Raw genomic sequence first — 6,675 nt, 5'->3', positions numbered from 1 at the left:
ACTATATATGCATATCATAAAAAATTGCATTAATTTAAATCATAATTAACAACTTATAACAAATATTTTAGGTTTACAAAGATTTATTCCTTAAAATATGAAAAACAGAAAAAAAGGTCATAAGAATGAAAAAGTAAAAGAAAATAGGAAGAAATATTTAGATATTTAAAAACTTAAACACTTCCAATTTAAAGTGTCTGGAATTTGTTATCGATTTAATTTTGTTTGCTAAAGAGTTCCAGAGTTTGACAACACTGACAAAAAACGTTCGTGATGGAGTATTATAATAATGTTTTGGTACGATGAGGTTGAGTGTTCTAATCGAATGCGCAAAAGCCAACTTTTCAAAAAGGTAATTTGGATTTCTCATATTAATGGGTTTATGCATATATATAAGATTGCGGTACTTCAAGTAGCAAGTCAGATTGCAATCGAGTATCGTGTAACTAAATTGTGAGATGTGGTCATACTTACGCCTACAAAACACATACCTTGCACAGCTGTTTATGGCCTTTGAAAGTTTTCGCTCAGATGCGCTATCTAGGTGTCCGTAGATGAGTTCGCCATAAGAAGTGAATGGAACTATAAAGGTTTTCACCAAACGCAATTTCGTATCCTGCGGGACGAAGTTAGCTGTATACCACAGCTTTCTTAGAATGAAATAAATTCTAGATATGATTTGGTTTATATAATCGGAGCACCCAAGGTATGAATTAACTTTGTAACCAAGGCTAGTTACAACTGACAAGAAATTTATAGACGAGTCCTCTAAAATTATTATGGGAAAGAATTCTTCACAATTTGACCTGTGTGAAATATATATGGATTTGGTTTTTTTTGCGTTAAGACTCATATTATTACATTTGGCCCAAATAGAGATAGAGTGCACACAATAATTGATTCTAGCTATCAAATCTTCACATAGTCCACTTGGACGGGATAGATATACTTGTGCATCATCCGCATACAGGTGTACGGACACATTTTTACAGCAGTAGACCATATCATTAATAAAAATACTGAACAAAATCGGGCCCAAAATGGATCCCTGAGGTACCCCCGGATGCAATCTTCTTATCTCAGAAGCCATATTTTTAGTCACAACCTTTTGCCAACGATTACTAAGGTAGTTTTTTAGCAGATTTATTGCGCTTTCAGAAAACCCAAAATACTTTTCAAGCTTGTGCAAAAGTATTCTACGGTCAACTTTGTCAAAAGCCTTGGAGAAATCCAATACAGTTAAAACAGTTAAATCACCTTTGTCGAAGTGCGGTCTAATATCATCAATTACTTTAAGCATAGCAGTTGCGCAGCTGTCCTCCTTTTTATATCCTGACTGGTTTTCGACAGGAAGATTATTGTTGTATAGATAATCAACTATTTGGGTAACCATTAGGCTTTCCAAAAACCTTGACAAAGAAGGAAGTATGCTAATTGGCCGAAAATCTGATGGAATGGCTCCCGAACGATTTTTAGAGATTGGATTAACTTTAGCTATTTTCCAGGAGTCCGGAAACGTCGAGGTAGTGATGGAAAAATTCAAAATGTGTGTTAGGGTTGAAAGTATGAATGGAATTATCAGCTTTATAAATTTTAAGCTTACTTTATATATTTCCTAGAAAATAATAATAGATGGGCTTTTTTCACGTTTGTGTTTAGCCTGACTCCAGCTGCTCAGGTATATACATCCCAAAGCGCCAGATGCATCAGAATACTAATTTTTGTTAGGCATCTGCTGCTTATGATGACTGAATCGTCATCAGCATACGACGTGAGTTTGACGGGTCCTCGTCCAAACCGCCTAAGCAATGATTTGATGACCAGCATTTACATCGTGGGTGATGCCCGCCTTGTGGCATTAATGTGTTAACAAATTTTGTGGCCTCGCATATACCTATTTGTGACATGATAATTTTGCTGCTTAAAATGGAGCCAATCCAATTTTTTAAGGCTGGGTGATCTTCAATCCAGTGCGTAAGATATGAAAAATATATCAAGCTAATGGGCAGGGCCGGTTGTCATTCGGATGCATGTGACTGGTACTTTGAGCTTTAAGTAAGAAGCCTACTTAAGCCTTTCTTCAAGATTGTGTAGTTTTGGCAAAATTTTTATCGCCCATTTAATTTTGAAATTTTCCACTAATCATGGTACTGATCGCTCAATATTTCAATATTTCGACTGGAAATGTTGTAAAACACAACTCTTCCATACAATCTCCCGATGTGGCGTTTCTAAGTAATACCTCAAAAAAATTTTCACTACTGTGTGACCATTACCAGTCGACCTTTTCTATCAGTCCTTGTACTGTATTTCCCCATTATAGGACTTTCCTCAGCCTTACCATATTGCAAAGGCATTCTTTACGCGCACAAAGTTCTTTTCATGACATCCTCGTCGATCTGTTGATTTCTCGCTTATGGATCCTCAACAGACCTTTTTATTTTTCCCAATATTCTTCGCTTTCTGCAAATTTTACATGATTAAATATGTCGTTTACCTGGCATCTAAGAAGACTCAACTCAATCTTCTCAGAGGACAAGCTGTGTTGTACGCAGTTTTCATCACCTTTAATAACTCCTCAATGGCTGAACTCTTCCTGCTCTATATATCTGGAATTTACACCAGTTTATTGTACAAGTGTTTCTAAAGGTCCTTCCCTTCTTCGTTCCTTCTACACGGATGCTGAAGCTGATATACGCATGGAAGAAAAGGATGGCATGTCAACCACCATCTATTGATATCCTGATATGTACTCAGCAGTTACTTTAGGTTAGGAATTTTTAAAAATGGTAATTTTAAAAATCTTTCCTAAACAATTTTTTTACGCATTTTTTTAAATTTTAATGAAGCACGCCGGTAAACTTTCTTCCACAATCGTTTGTCCATTTGTGCCCGCGGCTGCGACACCACCATTTAATTTGCATAGCGATTCTTTAGCTAAATATAAATTAAAATACATTTTTAACATACAAATATGCATATTGTGTGTAGGTGTGCGATAGTTGTGAATAGTGAAAATGTCACATATTTTCACTTTCACCACATATTTACTTGCATTTTTAAAAAGCAAGCGCAACAAGCAGTTTTTACATGACCTGGTCCTGGTAACTACCTATATGTTAAAGCTTGTATAATTGTATAAATGAGCAACCTACACACATACGTAGATATATGTGCATGTGTATGAGTGCACGCATGGGTAATACTACATATCTGTGGAGTTTTGACAAAACAACTTATCTCAAGATAGGAAATATTTTAGATATTAATTGCATGTAATTTTGTCAATTGGTATGCATATTTTGGTCTTACTGGTTTATTTCTATGATGTTTAGTTAGAAAGTTACAGTATCCGAAAAATCAACTTAACTCATTTTTTTTCTAAACTGCGTCGGTGAAAACAACTTTTCTCAGTTAAGTCGAAAAATTCAAAAAACTTCAAATAATTGTAATCATTGTAGTTTTTTTATAACAACTTATTTCGATTTAAGACGGCCATGAAAATAAAAATCATATTTCACAAAGCACCCTTTTTCCAAATAAATTGTTATGTCAAATTACAATTCATTTTTTTGGCAACTTATATTGAAATAGTTTGTTTTGTGAAATTAGTATCGGGGTAATTTTGAAAAAACAAGACATCTTATTTTGAAATACGTGCTTTTGTAAAAGTGAAAAGAGTGTTCAATATATTTTTTATCTATAAATAAGTGCTTTTGCCAAATGCTGTATTGAAAAAATTTCAAAAATAAGTGATTTCGGTTACAATAAAACCATTAAAACTAAATATGCAAAGGGGACGCCAGATGGCAGATATGGCTAGGAAAGTGTCTAAAAATACAAATCTAGTTAATTTATCAGAAACAAAGTGTGTCAAAGCCATATTTTGCTTGATGATGGATTAGTTTTAGAGCCACCACCTAATGAGGCAATGACATCTTTTGATACTGGTGTTATTGATATACTAAATTCATATACCGTGCAACAAAAAAATACGAAAAACAGTGAAAGTGATACAGAAAGTCCAGAATCTTGTGACAATGAAGATATTTTTTATGACACAGATTTTCTTTACTCGGATTATATACCATCTACTCTGTCGAATTTGAGTTCTACTTCGGAGAATATCGAAGACAGATCAGTAGTCGCAAGTTATAGTACTAATTGGGATCTACCCGAAGAAAATGATTCTCCCCCAAGAATGAAGGAAATGAAAAAACTTAATAAGCAAAACAAAAATTTGGGTAAAGAGTACTATACTAATAAAAATAAAAAAATGCCAGCTAAACAAATTGAAAGGTTAAAAAAATGCCGCAGGAAATGTCACTTAAAACTAAACTTTGACCAGCCGAAAACCCTTTTTAAAAATTATTGGAGTTTGGGGGACTACACTAAACGCCGACAATTTGTATCAAGTTTAATTGAAGTTGAGGCGAAAAATTCTGAAACTTTTCGAAAATCAGCAAATCCTCGCGATCGCAAATATAACTATTTGTATCACTTTGAGATCAGTTCCGCATGACATCGGGTATGTAAAATGTGATTCTTAAAAATATTTGGGGAAACCGAACAAATGATCAAAAGATTAAACAAATACAAAGTTCAGCTGGAGTGTGGTGGACTTATTAAGGGAGATCGCCGCGGAAAACACGCTCCATCACACAAACTCTCAATAGAAAATCATAATGAAGTTTTGGAGCAGATAAGCAGCATACCAAAATATCAAAGTCATTATAGCCGTAGACACACCAACATGTTGTACTTCCAAAGTGATCTCAATATTTCGAAGTTATACAATCTGTATGCGGAAAAATTTGTTGATCCAGTTTCAAAATCGAAATATTGTGAAAATTTTCGTTCTTTGAATATCAAACTCAGAAAGCCGCAGCTTGATTTGTGCAACACTTGCGAGAAGTTTATGTTGCAAATACAAAATTCTTTGGACGCCGAAGAAAAATCTAGTCTTAAGTCACTACAAAACGAGCATCACGACCAAGCAGACTTTGCCTAAAGCTGTAAGAAAGCCTATAAACAACTTTCTGTAGCCGACAAAACTGTCATGATGTTTTCAATGGATTTACAACAATGTTTGCCGACTCAAATGATATAGGGTCGTGTATTTTTAAATGCCTTTCAACGGTACTTCCGATGGTCAAACACATTATTTTATATAGTGACTCATGCCCTGGGCAAAATCGCAATGCCAATATCTGTGCAATGTTCCAAATTGTTTTAAAAAGCACAACTATTGAAACTATTGACCACAAATTTCTTGTAGTTGATCACACCCATATGGAATGTGACACAGTACATGCCCAAATCGAAAAAAAGAAAAAAATTCTTCAGGATCTATCCAACATCCACATGATTGGGCAAACCTTATCGCAGCTGCGAACAAAAAGTATATCGTTCACGAACTAAAACAAAACGACTTCTTTGATTTTTCCGGCTTGTTTAAAAATAACTCTAATTGGAAAACAACAAATAGCTCAGGTACACACATACATTATTTTATCAAAGTCTGAGTGAAAAATCATTTTAGGTCTGCAGGCGTTTCGAGAAGACCCTATCTCATTATATTATCATAAGTTATAGTAGAAAATATTTTCCCCGGGTTCACAAGTTGTCAAAAATGGATTTAAAAAATGGAATAAGCGGCACACTGCAAAAATTTCTTTTGGAAATAGTCATAAAGAGAAGTTTTCAAACCCGGAGGCAGCATTTTAATCTTTTGATGATATGTATAAATATATAATTCATTTATTCACTTTTAAATTATGTTTTCCCACAGGCGAGAAATTCGAATGGAAAAATATACGCTGGTTGCGGTATAAAAAGTCTACACCAGGCGTATTGCATTATAAGAATTCCTTTGACTGTAATGAAAGTTGCAAGGAGTTAAATATTAATCAAAGACGACGAAAAAATTTGGATTTTTCGTTAAATAATTGCTACGCAGGACCCCTGGCTATTTCTTCCAGCAAGAAGAAATGTGTTACCTCTTATAAATACAGAGTTCCACTGTTACTACAAAAATTTAAAAGTTGAAGGCGATTGCGAAGTGGAAGTAGACTCAGATATTGATGAAATCGAAGAAAATGAATAACGAGATTTTGATAATAATAATAAAATTTAATATTTTAAATAAATGCATATGTAACTATTCATAAAAGTTATTGGATTTCCATAAAAATATACTATGTGTTTTTTACGTTTCACCTTATTTCACACTTGTTTGCTTGGCTAAGTCTTACAAAACAACCTATTTTGAAATAGGTGGAAATTTTTGTCTATTTTATGTAGAAAATAGTTTTGACAAAACAACTTAATTGAAATAAGTATAAGTTTTACATAAAAAAATTTTGACATAACAACATATATAATTTTAAAGGCATTTTAAAGAAAATTACTCCATTAAAAATTAAGAAATACATTTTAAACTGCGGGGCAAATTTCCTTTTATTATATCCGCTGTATACTTTGCCTTAAATATCTTTCAGTTTTATTCAAATCACATATTTAGCTCTACTGAAAAGTTGTCAGATTTGAAATAAGTTGTTTTGTCAAAATTCCACAGATATGTATTTGTATTAGAAGGGATACTGCGTTTTGCATGCTCGACACGTTTTCCTGCATTTCCGCTCGTTTGCCTGATTAGGCACAAACGATTGCGGT

This window comes from Eurosta solidaginis, unplaced genomic scaffold (genome assembly GCF_040869045.1).
Source record: "Eurosta solidaginis isolate ZX-2024a unplaced genomic scaffold, ASM4086904v1 ctg00000221.1, whole genome shotgun sequence".
Classification (NCBI taxonomy): domain Eukaryota; kingdom Metazoa; phylum Arthropoda; class Insecta; order Diptera; family Tephritidae; genus Eurosta; species Eurosta solidaginis.
This window is presented reverse-complemented; position numbering follows the sequence as displayed.